The following is a 17,237-nucleotide window of genomic DNA, read 5'->3' as shown; positions in this document are numbered from 1 at the left end:
CTTAACAGGTGACATTCAGTGACACTTGGGGGCCTCAGTAGTTTTTAGGGTGTCAGCCTGAAGGACATGTGGCTGTGAATCAACAGTGACACCTGCTGGTCAGTGGGGTATTTGTGGGTCTGAGGTGTCACCGCCACTCATTATGACACACACACCTGATTGGCTACTCAAACCCAACAATAAGACCCTGACAGCCGCACTTGCCCCGCATTCTCATCCACAAATTCAGTCACAGAGGTGGTGACCCCACAACCCACCCATCCTGTAAAATTAATTTCACTGCAAACTACAAACACAAAGAGGATCTGAGCTTGTGAGGACATCAAGTGACCGGTGGGGGTACTAGTCAGTGATCTCATGATGTCAGATGGCTGATTGTTACACTTTTAGTATCAACATAAAACCCTGGATAGAGGGGCTCAGTGAAGGAGGTATTGAACCTGTGCAGGAGGGTCATTGTGTGTGAGACGCTATAAAATGACAGAGAGCCAGCAGGCCAGTCCAGATACACACCTACTCTGGGGCTGTAGGGGGCGCTGATTACAGTCTGTTGGTTATTGTGACGCGCAATGTACTGGGAATGAGAACACCACAAACACCAGGACTTGTCGTTGTTTCCAAGGCCGCACTCCCTGCCCCATCCTTTCCTGCCCAGTCCTTTATATGCGACTCCAATCCTCATGAAGCGTCCACTGCCCTCTACCTCCCAGTAACAGCGAGTCCCAGTCAGAGCCTCTCTGCACAGAACTTGATAGCAGCATTCAAATCTGTCAGGATGATCAGGATATCTAGTCCATGTGCCCTCCCATGTCACCTTCTTGTTCCCTTCAGACAGATGGAGTTGTCTGTTTGCCGTGTTGATGTCCAGTGTGAGGGGACAGAAGTCTGAAAGGAGAGAAAAGAAAACGAGTGAGGAAATCTGGGAGTGTGTAATTGGACTGGGGGCGGAGCACAAGACAGACAATTAACAAGAACCAATTAGGAGCTGAGCTGATGAGACACTAATAGTAAAGAGCTCATCTGATTGGGCAGAATCTGTGAGATTTAAAATAAAATCATAAAAAGATGACAACAGACAACAAAGAGAAAGGCAGGCAGGTCAGACATTTGGAAGTCGTTTGAGTCATTGGAAATTATGATAAATTTCATAAGGTCATCGTTGAGGTCAAAGGTCTAATGGACTTTCCACACTGACCACAGGCTGAATTAAAATTACACTTTTTATTGTCAAAGTAAATTTAAAGTTAATTTAAAAGTTAAGTTAATTTAAAATTAATCCACTACCATACTTCACAGACACATAAATTATTTCAATAGAAGTTGACAATCTGCATTTGCTATTTTTTTAATTCAATCAATCTATTATATAGTGCCTTTCCCACCTGTCATTGTCTCTCTCTTTCTTTCTTTTGTGTGTTTCCTGTCATCTCTTATTATTATTTGACTGTCATTCTTATCCAAGGTGACTCCCATCATCTGAGATTCCATTGTTTCCTTTTCTTTTCTTTGTCCAATTGTAGTCCAGACAGGTGACGTGACTTGCTGATGTCACACAGTGGTGTCAGTAGTGGGATTTGAACCAACAACCTCAGAGTTTGAAGGCCAAAGTTTTCACCACCACACTACACTGCATTCCTCCTTTATCTATTATATAGCGCCTTTAATGTATGTCTATCTATTATAGTGCCTTTCACGTCTGTCTACTGTATTTGTCTTTAACTCCTTTTCCTATTTGTTATTTTCTCTCTCAATGTTATAATGTCTTTCCTATTATTTATTACTTTAGTGCACTTCTTATCTTTCTTTTATTTAGTGCCTTTCATATTTATGCATTATATTCTTTCTTTCTCTTTGCTCTATCCATTTATCACATCATTTCTTTCCCATCTCTTACAGTATATAGTAACTTTAATATCTCTATATTATATAGTGCCTTTCACATCTGTCTCTCTACCGTTTGTATCACCGAGATGCCCCCAGTAGTTTTGGCCCTCTTCCACTTTTTAAACACGAATCCCACTTTTCAGTCCAATAAGTGTAAACTGACCCCAGTGACTGTCACCCGCCATTCGTATTCCACACAGCAAACTCTTTCTTTGTATTTCGACTTCACAGATTATTTGAAACAATAAACCAAATTCCAATGTCTCACAAAAAGTGATTCAGACCCTCACCTCATGTTTTGTCGCTCATTATCTGGAGGTAATAACTGCCACAAAGCCCTTCCTGTGGCTCTGGATGAGACTTCTGCTCCTGTCACTGCCCACCCGGCCCACTCTTCTTGACGTCTGATAGTCTTTTTCTCCCAGCTGTGACGTTCAGCTCTTTCCGTCGATATTGACTTGGATTTTGTTCAGGGCTCATAGCAGACACTTCACAACATTCCAGTGTCTTCTTTTCCCCCATTCTTGGTGGTCTTACCCTTGTGACATTCGCTCCCAAACACCTTGATGATCTCCTGATTTCATTGTGACCTTCACAGATTCAGCACTTCAACCTCAGACCATTAATGGAGTCGCTTTGTCTTCTGTGGACACAGAGCTGCTGTGACTCACCATAAAGCTCTCATTTAGTTTCTTCAGTCCAAAGGTTCTTCTCCAGCACTGTGGCTGATTAACACGCAGTTTAGAAAACTCCAGTCTATGTGTGTCCTTCAGAGGTGGGGTCTTCTACCATGGAGCCCACTGTCATTGACTCAGTAACAGATGGTGTGACTTGACGCTGTTGTCCTTTGATCTCGGAGGTCTGCCTGAGCTTCTCTTGATGTTTTCTCATTTTTTCTCCTTCATTTAAACTCTCCTTCTGTTCAATCAGAGGCCAGCTTTACTCTGGTGGTCTCATCTGGGAGGTGGGTTACAGTCCTGTGGACCGTCAAACATCTTGAGAATATTAGCAGCTGTGATCACTGGAACATGAAGCTCTGTGGAGGTGGTCTTGTAGTCTTCACCTTGACCATACTTGGCTGTGACCTTCTTCATCTCCTCCTCTTCTCTTGTCCTCGTTCAATGTGAGGCACACAATGACACAACACAGCCGAGTGAGGACTTGACTGAGTGACTGAAGACCCCGGTGACACTCATTAGAGGAATCAGTCAGCTTGAGATGTCACGACAGTCCACTGAGGTCTTTGAACTTCTCAGGACCCCCAATCATTTTCTCTGCCATTTTCATTTGTTTTCATGTTTAAAATTTGTGAAGTCGAGAACTCAAAGCAAAGTGTCTGCTCTGTGGAGTAAAGAAAGGAGGATGACGAGGACTTTTGTCAGCTTCATTGCCTGCGTCTCCCTAACCCATAATGCACCAGTCACAGGACCCCCATCACTCTCAGCCCCTCAGTCACACAACACTCAGACTTTCAAATCCTAAGCCTGTCCTGAGATATTAAAACTTCAAAGATTTTTATTGTGATGATCCATTCAGTCAAAGCACAAACTCACATTTTAAAAAGTTGTCTCTGCTCTGAGGTTCAGGAGGCTGGAGGGCGAAAACTGGAGCTTCATGAGCTGAAAATAAAAAGAAAAGAGAAGAAGAATGGAAACTGTGAAGATGACATTGTGGGATCTTAGTTTAGTTCTTAAACACGTATTTCAACTGCAGAGGAAGTTAAAATCCAACATATATACGTAAATTATATAAGAAATGAGGCATAATGTCGATTTGAATATCCTGTCACACACGTGCACTTGGCAGACAATTCAAAGGCTTATCTCATTGTTATTCCATCACAAGTTGAGGGGTGGCGCTGTTGCCTAATTCTTCTACTCCTTCTTCCCCTACAGATCAGACTACGACAGTCCCAATGACATCACTTCCAGCCCACGGACCCCATTTGCCCAACGTTCCTGTCTGGCTTATTCTTAAGGTGCGTCACCACCATTTTATGCTATAATGTCGTGATGATGACTTCTCTCTGAAGAGACCTCGTCGTTTGACCAACTTTTTATCAACTTTTTCCATCAGTTATATGGAGTCACCTTTTAAGGTGCCTTAAATCTTTGTCTTCTCTTGTCGCCAGTTTTACAGTTCATATTGAAAATAAGTATGCAGTGAATCAGAAAGTTTTTGGACCCCTTCACTTTTTTAAAAGTTTCTGTTTTTTGTTTGTTAATCTACACTCAGTAGCCCATAATGACAAAGTATGAGTTCTGAGAAAGGTTTGGAAATTTATTACAAATCAAACATGGAAACTTGACCTTCCTTGAAGTATTCAGACCCTTAATTCAATACTTCAATAATAATAAGTTTTATTTATGTAGTAACCTTTCATACAGTCAAGGACACTTTACAATTCAAGACAGACAGACAGACAGACAGACAGACAGACAGGCAGATAGATAGATAGATAGATAGATAGATAGATAGATAGATAGATAGATAGATAGATAGATAGATAGATAGATAGATAGATAGATAGATAGATGAATTCGTTTTGAGTTTGCGTTTTCTTTAAACTTTTCATTCATCCATCCATTATCCAACAGGCTATATTCTAAGTACAGGGTCACAGGGGTCTGCTGGAGCCAATCCCAGCCAACACAGGGCACAAGGCAGGATACAAACCCTGGGCAGGGCGCCAGCCCACCGCAGGGCTACTTTATTAATCCCAAGGGGAAATTCACATTCACATTACACACATTAACAAGACAGTAGAAATTACATACATGAAGAAGAATACCCCTTGGGCAGTCTTCATGACTAAGTGTCTCTACCAGCTTTACAATGCTGGATTTGGCCAGTTGATCTCATTCTTCATGGCAGGTCCTCTCAGGCTCCATTACATTGGATGGGATGTGTCTTTGAACTGCCATCTTCAGATCTCTTCATACATGCTTTATGGGTGTGTGTATTGGCCACTCAAGGACCCTCAGAGACTTGTCACAAAGCCACTGCAGAGTTGTCTCAACTGTAGACATCGGGTCATTAAACCATCACCCTAGTCTGAGGTCACAGGTGTACTTCAAGAGCCTCTCTGGATCTGCTTCATTCATCGTTCCCTCAGTTCTGACCACTCTCAGTCCCCCTTATGTGCCACTATGTTCACTGTAGAGATGATATTGAGAAGGTGATGAGCAACGCCCGGTCTTCTCCAGACATCCTGCTTGGTCTTCTGTCTAAAGACTTCAATGTTTGTCTCATCAGATCATTGAATCTTTCCCTTGATGCTCTCAGCCTGTCATTTGTCTTTTACTCGAGAGTATCTTCTGTCTGTCCGCTCTACCATTAACACTTGATTTGTGGAGCGCTGCTGAGATGGCCGTCCTTCTTACAGTTTCTCCCACCTCAGCACAGGACTTCTGAAGTTCTGTTGTAGTGACCATTAGTTTGATGGTCACCTCCCTGGCCAAGGCCTTTCCTTCCCAGTTACTCAGACTGGCCATCTCTAGAAAGTGTCCTTGTGGTTCCAAACTTCTTCCGTTTCTCAATTCTTGAGGCTGCTGTGCTCCTGGGAACACACAAAGCTTTACAAATGTCTTGATCCCCTTACCCTGATATTTGCTTATCAAAATTTGATCATGGAGGTCTACAGAGGGTCTCTTGAACTTCATGTCTTGGTTTTTGTCCTAACATACAGTGCCATGAATATACTGTATTTTATACATATTGACAAGCAGGTACAGTTGGGGACATCTTCAGGGCGCCATCTACTTAAGAATCCCACCCTGTGTCGAGAGAGTGCTGCTCCTGCTAATATTATCACTTCCGTGAGTTCACAGGCCACAAGACGAGTGATGTCACTTCCACAGCCCCCTAATTAAGCTCCGCCTCTTCTGAGACAACACTATAAAATGTCATCAGAAGTGGGTGTTCATTACAGATCTGTGACTGAGGAAGACGGAGCTCCGACTCACAAGTGACTTTAACTTGACAGCCTTTGATTGTAGCAGATGTCATCATTGTGCTCCGTCTTTGTGCTTTTTATTTCATCTTCATCATTAAAAGGGGTATTTCAGGATGGCACCCCAACTCTTTGTGCCCACTCTCTCTGCTTATTTTCACAATACACACATACAGCGCATATCTTTTATGGTGGACGGCCTGCTTGAATTGACCTTGTGTTTAAGCAAATCGCTATCTTTATGTGTAAACGTACATAACTCTTAATTTGTGAAGAGAGATTTACCTTTGAACTTGTCACTGTGTTCTGAGGCTGCACTCAGTGAAATGTTCAGGTGGTCCTCAAGTAGTCAGAGTTCTGATGCCGTCCACCAATTTGCTTATCTTCCACCAAAATATATCAAATAAATTGCTTTTGGTCTGTAAAATCCTTTTAAATGTCGGTGGGAGACATGACTTCTGACTAAGCAACAGCAGGCATATAAAACACAAGAGTTTAGGGGCAGCACAGTTGAAAATGGATGAACGTGAACTTTTAACGTGGACTCCATCCAGCAGAATGTAATGGACACCGAAGACAGCAGGAGCAGATTCAGATGTTCTGATATTATAAAGCACTGACGCTGAGCTCAATATAATTCAATTAACGTCTTCTCTGTTCTCAAATAAACAATTCAGTTGTACTCTGAGCCAGCTTAGCCATTTTAAAACACATTTCTGTTCATTAATCTTAAGTTGAGGAAAGCAAAGGAAATAAAAAAAGAATTCCAATGTCAAATGAAAAATGTGGATTTTAAAGAGAGTATATGGAAAGAGTATAAGAAACATAATATTTCAACTTCAAATTCCAAAACATCTGATTAAAGCAAATGTTTATTTTGAGAATCTGTTATAACTCAGCTAGTCACGGTGAAAGGCGCTATATAGAGAAAAATCCTTAATAGCAAAGGCTGACAGTTTAGAGTTAAAGAGCAAGTCGTCTTCATGCATCTCACCTCTTAATGTCCTCTTATTGTCACTCTGGTCCTCCTCATGGACTTCCATTAACAAACTCAATGTCACCAGACACTCACACTTACCTGATGGAGTCCATGTCATGATGACCCACCGGCTGATGTTCTCCAGAGTCTTTATCAGACCTGACAGCTCCTTTCTCAGGTCCTCAGCAGTGAAGCTCAGCGAGTCTCCATCAGCAGGAAGGACACAGCGAGATGAGAAAGTCTGCATCAGGAGAGAAGAGGGGACGAGATTTCAGAAAGGAGACATCAAAAAGTAAGTAATGCTGATAAGAGGGGGCTCTTCTGAATTAAGGATCAGTGTGGTGGGCAGTCAGCTTGGGTTTTGATGGTGAGAACGCCTGTCAAAGACTTGTTGGTCAGTTATGAGAGGATATTTGGTGGATATTTGGATTGAGGGGTCAGGTGGGTGCAGAATTGACTTGGCAAATAAAACAAGGCTTTGAGATTTTTATGGCTCTGAGACAAACTTAATGAAATTAAAGACTAACACATGTAGTTAAAAGCTCTTTAATACGATTATACAATTGAAGGTCTGCAGCTCAGAAGTGAGAAAATCTCGTGAGCCTTAGTGTCCTCATCATCATCATCATCATCAACCACATAAAATAGAAAAAGCTAAAGGGACGCTGAGTTATATAGTGCCTACAAAGAGTGGATTATAAATCAAAAAGTGAATCTCCCTAACGTCTGCAAAACACAATCAATCAGGACTTTTATGTGCAGTTTGAGATTAAAGCACACAAGAAAAATGTGAGACGAGAGACTGGACTGTGTGGTCTGAGCTGCAAGTAAATCCTAAAGGATTTGAATCTCATCACATGGTGTTAGTAAGGATGGAGACATCAGAAGGTGACCTGGCAGAAGAGTTGGCACCATCCTTTATTAGATGTCATCTTTTAAATTTCATAAAAATTCAGTTTGTCACACAAACACCTGTAAATTCATCTGTCTGTCACGTAGACAAAGATACCAAATTTGATATTTTTGTAAACAGTACATTGAAAATGTTAAGGAAATATGAAAAGACAATCTGTGATGGACTAAATGGCCTGTTCTTGTCATGTTGTACAAACTCCTCAGATCTTTTAAATTTCACTCTAAATGTTCTCAGGTCACACACACCCCAGTCTGATCAGACTCCCTGTGAAGTGTCACTCTCACCTGCAGGAAGTGGAGATGGTCCTTGGTCTCTGAAAGCTCCTTCAGCTCAGCTTCTCTTCTCTTCAGCTCCTCAATCTCCTTCTCCAGTTGCTCCATGACTCCTTCAGCCTTCTCCATTTGTCTCTTTTCTTGTTCTCTGATCCTCTCAGTCAATTTCCTGTTGACTTCCTCAGTGCACCGTATCAGAGCAGTGAAGCTCTTCTCATTTTCTTCCATGTCTCTTTCCACAGAGATCTGATTGGATAGGATAAAGATTTTGAATTGAGTCACCTAATAAAAATAACCAATCACAAGACACATTTGTTTGCATTTTGATGTTGTGAAGGACAGTTGGACTTGGTTGGAGTGATTGGTGGTAGTTTACCCACAGATGGAAGGGAAGTTGCAGACCACCTCCCAGACAATATGTACCTCCAACTAGTCCGAGTAACATCATCATTTTGTCGCTGCTCCTATTAAGGAACCTGCAGGACTTTATGGGATACGCAGTCATAAAAGGCGTACTTTTGAAGAACCTTGAGAGCCTTTGACAAGAGCTGCTGGTAGACAGCTCTACTGTCTTGTGAGGACTCCATTTGACCTTTTACTATCACAAAGGTCTGACTTTATTAATGGCATCTCCTCCTCAGCCTGGGGTTGGTAGTGGAGTAGGACAACACACACCTGGAGTGAAGAAGACAAAGAAAAAGAAGACGTATGGGTGTGTGTGTGTTGGCGGTTATTGTGTAAAAAACTTGAGTGTAATATGTTTGTTCTAGTTTGGCGTGTGAGATGTCATCATTTCAAACTAGTGAGATAACCTTCCTCCATCTCACAGGTTTGACATGATGACATCTCAGACCAATTGGCATCAGCAGCTACTAATCGACACAGCTGTTGGAAAAGCTTGGGCAGGCTTCATGTATCTCCACCCTAGACCTCACAAAGGGTTATTGGCAGGTCCTCTTTGAGGAGTCTAGTTGTGAGAAGACTGCGTTCGTCAACCGAAACCCAAAATTTCTCTCCTTCTTTCTCTTTTCTCCTTCACTCCTCTGGTCAAGCTTCATCTCCTTCCTCCCGACTCTGGCTCTCCGAGTAGTGGTTGATGGCTCCTTTTATAAGGCTCCCAGATGTGCTCCAGGTGCTCGTTGTTCTGTTTCCAGCAGCACTTCCGAGTGTGCCGGCAGAACAGCCCCTAAGGGCTCAGCAGCAGCTGCAGCACCCCTAGCGGTGCGCACGGATCCCAACAGGGCTGTACCCAACTCTAAGTCCTACTGAGCCCTGTGGGAGTCCGAGGCACCACTGCAACCCAGGGGGGCTGCCACTTACCGGTCCAGGTATGCTAATGTTCTTGATACGCTCCCTCCCCTGGCCCTTCCAGCGTGGAGGCGTCCCGGCCGAATGGCACAGTGGGAAACAGGGCTTATCCCAGTTTTTATTTTGATTATTTTTTATCCTGTGCTATTTTGGCCTGAGCTCTTGGCTCTCCTTTCTTTCTCTGGGGTGCAGGTTGAAATCTGTTTTGTTAAGTTTTCTTTTTTTTCTGTTCCTGTTTTCTAATTTAACTTTGTTTTTTATCTTACTTTTTAGTTTGACTAAGAAAATCGCTTGTTGTATTAGTTCAACTTGATTGTTATTGTCTTAAAATAAAATAAAAAAAAAAAAACATTAATGGACGTTGTGCCCACTGATCTAATTCAGAACATCAGTGTCGACCTTCAGTGTGAGTTTCTGTCAATAGAGTTAAGTCCCCTTTAATCAGCTGATGGAATATCAGAGGACTTTAGGGTGATGCTGTCTGAATCTCCACTGAATAACACCTGAGAATCTGTCAACAGTGAAAGGCCATGAAGGACACCACACAATGTCTTCTCTAACTCTCCATTCTCGTGTGACCCCTACTTATCATCACCAGTGAAGCTCTGCTGCTCTTCAAGTTCTCATTGATTTCTCCTCTTTGATATGAAGTGTTGTCTTCCTATTCCACTCACCTTTATCTCCTCCATCACCCTCCTCATCTCCTTCAGTGTCTTCTCTCTCTCCTCGAGTCTCCTCTTGATGTCACTCAGTGTCTGTTTCTGTTTGGACACACAAGAGGACACATGTGGTCAGATCAGAATTCACGTTCACTTTGTGATTTCTCTTTCTGACTCCTGATATTTTCACAACACATTTGTTTGACATTTCATGACAGAACTTAGATTTAATTTAACAAACAGGAATAACAATAAAGATTAAAAGAAATGTTTAATTTGATTGATGCAAGATTGAGTTTGGGCTTGAAGAGTACGTCAAATACAGAAGACTGTCTGAAGGCACACTGATGTGTGAGTTAGTTCTTGATGTTTAGAAGACATCACATCGACAAACTGGGAAATGTGAAGTTCACACAACACCAAAAATAATTAAAACAAACTACAAACTGGAGTGTGTAAGTAAAGAAACTGGTGAAAGGCCAGGAGGACTTAAACACGTCATGTCAGTAATTATAGGATCTAGAAGGCCATTTGATATACTGAGTCGGACATGTGAGGACGTTGTCTGCCGTTGTCATTTTCTGCACTCTAGAAAGATGCTGAAATACACAAACAATTCTGTTGAATTGAGAAAGAAGGAAACTTAAAGGGATTTGAAAACTCAAAATGATATTTTTATATGTGACTCACCCCATTTGTTTTGTTACAATGAGATTTTTTTTAATCAAAATGTTTATTATGCTTATGTCTTTTGGTTTCTCCAGAGCCTTTAAGACCAACAAGCCATCCTTCTTAAGGGGTCAGCTCAGAGATCTGCAGGTGGGTGAGCCTGTGGTGTCCTGATGATGGACTATCTGTCAGGCAGAGCACAGCTTGGGAGACTCAAGGACTGTCTGAGCAACACTGGAGCAGCACAAGGAACAGGCCTGTCTGGTTTACTCTTCACTCTGCGCACCTCACACTGGAAATAACAATTTTATTTTTCTTGCATATCCAAACATTGCCAAAGGAGAGTCTCAGTGGGCTTTAACAGCCCTGTTTTTGAGAGCCCCCTACTCCAGATGGCCTAAGAAGACAAGAAAAACTCCCAAATAAACCTTGTTGGGAAATAAAATGCAGAGGAAATCTTAGGAGGGCAATTCAGAAAGAGACGACCCTGTAGGTAGGCTGGGAATGCAGTGAGTTTCAAACACAAGTAATCCTCTTCACAGAGCTAGATGGCCAATCCATCATGGCCTCCTCAGAAACACAACACAACAGTACAAACTACAAGGCAAAATGCAAGAATAGATGAGACCACTCAGTAAATACAGAACTACCACATATGAGGACACAGATTTGTGCAAATACATCAAAATAAAATAGAAACTAAAGAAGAAAAAAGAGAAATAACAACATCTGACCATCAGCTCATTGTAGGACCACAGCCAGATTATAGAAGAGGTATCAGACAAGCCAGCCTCATAATGGCTTCTGTGACTGTCACTGTCACAGCTCTTGTCATCCATCATGTTGAACAAAGGCAGCTACAGACCCCAAAGGAGAGAAGAAAGCCGGGGGGTCTTATGAAGCCATGAAGCCCACCTGAGGAATCACAAACACCTGTGACGCCAAGTGTCCCCAACATTATGGTGCCCTGAAATTGGGGACTGTGTAGAAAAAGTGATGTGTGACTGAAATGTCTATAAATAAACTTAAATGAAGGTCTGCCGTGTGCTCTTTAATCACAATGTCTGAAATGTTGGATTTGTAATTTGAAACTGTGGAGCAGAGGGGTGAATCAAGGAGAAATGTGTCTTTATGTTAAACATTATGGAGGCCATTGTATAACAGCAGGTCAGGTCACTTGTAGACATTCACAGATGATTTTGCACTTATGGGGTGTGTTGATAAGGGGGATGAGAAAGGAGAGAGGAGTCAATGGAAGAACTTTGAGAATTGTCTCGAATTTATCATCAGCAACACCAACAAACTGCTCAATGACTTTCACACACCAAAGATCCTCTATGTCTGGTCACTATTCAGGGAGTGGATGAAGAGGTGGTCCACTCCTACACAAACTTGGGGGTCCACATCAATGACAGAATGGACTGGACTCAGAACACAAAGAAACTTGAGAAGAAAGGGCAGAGCAGATGCTTTTTCCTCAGGTGGCTATGATCCTTCAATGCACGCTTCAGTGCTGTTTAAGGTGTTAATTTCTAAACTTTTGCTCACCTTAATGTTTTGAAATTATCAACATTCTACCGAGGACACAGTTACCTTCATATCCACTTACTGAGACCTGGCTTAGCCAATCTGACACTATTCCTTTATTTGTAGCACCAAAAGGTTTTATTTTCCTTCATAAATCAGAAAATGTCAGTAAAGAATGTGGTCCTGCAGTGAAGTGAATATGTCTTCTCAGAATGTCATTGAATTCACATCATTTGAGGCTCGTATTAGATATTAAAACACAATCAGTTACCTTTGTACCAATCCTCCTGAGCCACAAGGTCATTACACCTGACTGAACTTACCTGATTTTTATCTGACCACACTAAACATTCTCATTGTGTGCTACTGATGGGTCAGTTTAATGTTGGCAGAGATTACGAGTGTTCAGCTCCGATCCTGGAGATCTGCAGTGGCTGCTGCTTTTCCTTTCTGACTCTTTCTTACTCAGTGACCAATTTCTGCTGTTTGTTGACTTCTTTTCCACTCATTTTAATTGAGTTATTATTTAACACTAAATCCTCGAAATTTCCTTATTTGTTTTCTTAAATATCAACCAACAAAAGTGAGATGTCAGGTTAAGTAAGAGCCTCAAACTCCAACCAGTTTCTTAATTAGAAGCCAATTCTTCTATTTAATTAAACTTGTTATTTAATTCTGTGGCTTGTTGCTGCTCTCATTCTGCCACGGCAGATGTTTCCAAAACTGTTGATTTTCTTTCTTCTAAAAGCCCAAATGTTTTGTGGACCTGAGCAGATCAACATTACTGAGACCTTCTCCTTTCTTTATTGTCAGATATTATATGATGGACTCAGGTTGCCGGTTATGTGTTGACTCATTTTGCATCTTATTATTGTTTGGCTGCTAATCAAGGAAAGAATAAAACAGTTGAGGGGTCCGAGTCTTCAATAGCAAGTCAATTAAAATGAAAACAAAACAAGTTAATTAGTAGCAACAACTGGTCACTAATTTAGAAAAGAGTGAGAATGGAGACCTGCAGCCACCGTAGCCCTCCAGGACTGGAGCTGGACACCCCCAGCACAGATGTTCAAATGAACTTCTTCACAAGTTAATGACACACCGCTGAAGTTGGTGGGGTTTAATCACATTGTTAAAGGTCAGAGTTCACCTCACAATCATACATTAGGGAGAACAATCAGTCAGTTCATTTTAATTCAAAGGAGAATATAAATACAGTAATACAACATTGAAAATTCTCAGCTGAAGTTACTGTAAGAATCTTAGACTTGGTTCTGTAGTTCAGTATTGATTGTTTGACATGTGACAAGAACGTGTGTCTTAAAATGGCCTGAGATGAGCAAACTCAAATTAATTAAAAACACCCAAAGTCAAATGTGCAGCTAAACACACTTACCCTCCATGTCACCGCACTGCAGACTTTCTCCATTCCTGTGGTGAAAGCTCAGGGTACTGAATTACATTTTTCAGGACACTGCATGGTGACTAACTACACTTACTCCAACCAACTGCTGCATCATCTTCTTAAGGACACCTCATGAGGGCTGGAAAGTCAGATATTTCTATGAGTAGCCCATGTGCCATTCACACCTCTGCCAGGGGCCATTCTGGTCTGCAGGCTGTAGTTTGCCAGTAGTTTATAAGATAGCTCAATAGATTCTTCTGCTACACTGATTTTACAAAACCCTTAACTCCTGTTATTTAGTTTGTATCTACTGAAAACTAGACTCCACTCACCTCTTTTTTTTCTCTTCCTGTCTCCAGCTTGACCATTTCATGACCGTTATGTTCATTCACTCCACACATCATGCAGATACATGTGTCATCAGTTTCACAGAATATTTCCAGACTTTTCTGATGTTTCTCACAGAGTTTCTCCTTTAGATTTCTATCAGGATTAACCAGCTTGTGGTCCTTCCAAGCTGCTACTTCATAGTGAGGCTGCAGATGATTCTGACAGTAGGAGGCCGGGCAGGTCAGACACGACTTTACTGCTCTCAACTTCTTCCCAGTACAGAAGTCACACTCCACATCTCCAGGACCAGCATAATTCTGAGATGGAGGAGAACGGAGTCCTGTCTACTTGAATTTCTTGAGGATTTCATTCAGCAGAGAGTTTCTCCGCAATGTAGGCCTTGTGGTGAAGTTCTCTCTGCACTGAGGACAGCTGAACAGTTGGCTCTGATCCCAGCAGTCCATGAGGCACTTCAGACAGAAACTGTGACCACAGGGGATGGCGATGGGGTCAGTCAGGGTGTCCAGACACACCGAGCAGGTGAAATCATCCTGTGATACAAACAGCTGGGCTTCAGCCATCGTCAGTCTGAGGAGAGGCAGGCAGAGAGAATCAGTCAGACAAACAAGGATGGTGGGTTTTTTAAAGTGCTCCATCATATTAGTTTATCGATAAGCTATTCCAGATTTTAGGTGCATAACAGCAGATGGCTGCCTCACCACTTCTTTTAAGTTTAGGTCTTGGAATTATAAACAGACACTCATTTGAGGATCTTAGGTTACAGTTTGGAGTGTAAGGTGAGAAGCCTTCTGAATTATAAGATGGGGTGAGATGATTTAAGGCTTTGTAAAACCAGAAGTATTTTAAAGTCAATTCTGAATGGCCATGTAACCAATGTACTGACATTAAAGCTGGAGAGATGTGCTCAAATTTTCTTTTCCTAGTTAAGATTCTGGGAGCTCCATGCTGCACTTGTTGTAACCAATTGATGTCTTTTTTGGGTGGTCCTGAGAGGAGTGTATTGCAGTAATCTAGTCGACAAAATATAAGACCTTGAACTCATTTTTCAGTGTCTTGTAAAGTTATAAGGAGTCTAACTTCTGCCATATTCCTTAAATGAAAAAATGCTGTCCTGATAATCTGATTAATTTGTGATTTACAATTTAGGTCAATAGCTGATTCAATAAATTTCCTCTAAATTCTTTACCGCTGTCTTGACTTTTAACACCAGAATTACCAAAGCCTACGAAAAAACTCGTAGATCTGTCCCTCCTTAAATCCCTTCACACCCCTCCATCAGCGTCTTTTGTCCTGTAAATGTGTCGATAAGCAGCAAGCAGCCTACTATCATATCCCCCCATCGCCACACAGTTTTCTCAGCTCAAGTCTGTTTACCTGCGTGTCATTTGCTTAGAGTTGTATAGAGTGAGAAATCAAGCAAAATGAAACATTTCATAAATACTATATTGTTATTTGGAACACATACATTTCATGTGTGTTCCGTGTATACAACAATCTATGCAAACACATCATTAAAACAGAAACGTTTTTCATGTTTTAGTAAAAATTGACAAAATCTAGACATGAAGTGTATAATGTGTGAAGACTAAAGGGCAAATATCAAATAAGCCCTTTCACAAAAGATACAAATATAACAAAACAAGTACGCTTCTATTCAAGAATATAACTGCAGAAAAAGAACCATCCTTTGATACGACTGTTTTGGTGGTGCAATGGTATCAACTGTTGACTGGTAATCAAAACTTCATGGGTTCGAGTCCGTTTCGAGAAGTGAGCTGCTCTTATTCTTACTATTTCAGAATAAAAACATAAATTTGATTTCAGTCTGTAACAGCTGGTGTAAATTTATGATACTTGTAAAGGTTAACTGTTTTTTATTCAGTTTTATTCTCTCAGTCACGTTCACGAGAGATGTGGCATTGCTGTTTTCACATAAAGGCGCACTTTAACAGATGTGAACTCAGATGATGACGACGGTTCTACATCAAGTTTTTTCATAGGCTTTGGTAGGTCTTGTGTAAGCCTAACGGATCAAGTTTATTTCTAATACTCTCAATATATCCTTTTTTCCAATAATTATGATTTCTGTTTTCTCCTTATTTAGTTTGAGAAAAATCCTACTCATCCACTCAGAAACACAAGTAAGACACTGGGGTCTGTGAACTAAGAGAATCGGGGTCCTCAGGCGCTATTGATAAATACAGTTGTATGTTGTCAGCATAGCTGTGGTGGCTCACATTATGCTTTGAGATAATCTGACTTTATGGACACATGGAGATCAAAAAGAGCAGCAGACCCTGGAGAGACCCTTGTGGAACACCATATAGAATGTCATGGGTAGGTTTAGATTAGGGGCTATTAATGTAAAAAGTCAATGCACAGGCAAAGTGATACAATGAATCAAATACTTATTTATGTTTTGAATCCATCCTACAACTTTTCCTCCAAATCTAATAATTATCCAGTTTAAAGGTATTTCCGGTCTAAATTAATTATCAAATCCCATTTTAAAAATGGATTTTAAAAATCTGCTAAAAAACCGATAAAACAGCAAGTGTTCAGCCCCTTGATGTTGAATGTTAGAACGGTAGAAAACACCTTCCTTCCTTTATAACTTTAACAATCAGAAACAGATTTTAAAATACTCTAAAAACGTTAACCAAGGGTTTTAAAATCACTTTAAATGAGGTATAATAGTCAAAGGATAAAATCAAGCAAATGCATAGGCTAACATTAGGGACCTGAGGAGGGACCTTTAACCTCAGGGCCCCAAAATCTAATTTTTAAGAGTAGGACTAAAGTTTACAAATTTAAGATTAGGATCGTGTGTGGATGAGGACACAGATACTAAATCAAGTTAAGGGTTGTAGTGAAGGATCAGTGGATTTAAAATTAATTTTCTCTAACCAAGATCTTAACATAGCCGGTGCCATTTTCTGTGCCAAACATCATGTGTCTCTGAAGTATAATTACCACAACAAACAAAGAATTTTCTACCTGTCAAGTAAGACTCAAACCAATTTAAGACCCTGCCAGAGAGGCATAAACACTGACTAAGGTGATTTCTAAGAATATTGTGATCGATGGTATCAAATGCAGCACTCAGATCTCAGAGGATGAGTACAGATAAACGGCCTCTGTCTGCATTAACCCACAAGTCATTAACTACTTTAACGAGTGCAGTTTGTACTGTGATTTGTTCTAAAACTCGACTGAAATTTATCAAGAATAGCAAGTTTATTCAGGTGGTCATTGAGCTGCGTAATGACTGCCTTTATCTAGGATTTTACTTAAGGATGGTGGGTTAGAATTGGGTCT

At 41.0% G+C, this 17,237-nt stretch overlaps 1 pseudogene; it reads right to left on the bottom strand.

Moving 5' to 3' along the window:
- Positions 1–355: 355 nt before the first annotated feature.
- LOC120529043 lies at positions 356–14,479 on the bottom strand (annotated as a pseudogene).
- Between the last annotated feature and the right edge of the window lie 2,758 nt (positions 14,480–17,237).

This window comes from Polypterus senegalus, chromosome 4 (assembly GCF_016835505.1).
Source record: "Polypterus senegalus isolate Bchr_013 chromosome 4, ASM1683550v1, whole genome shotgun sequence".
Classification (NCBI taxonomy): Eukaryota; Metazoa; Chordata; class Cladistia; order Polypteriformes; family Polypteridae; genus Polypterus; species Polypterus senegalus.
This window is presented reverse-complemented; position numbering and strand designations above follow the sequence as displayed.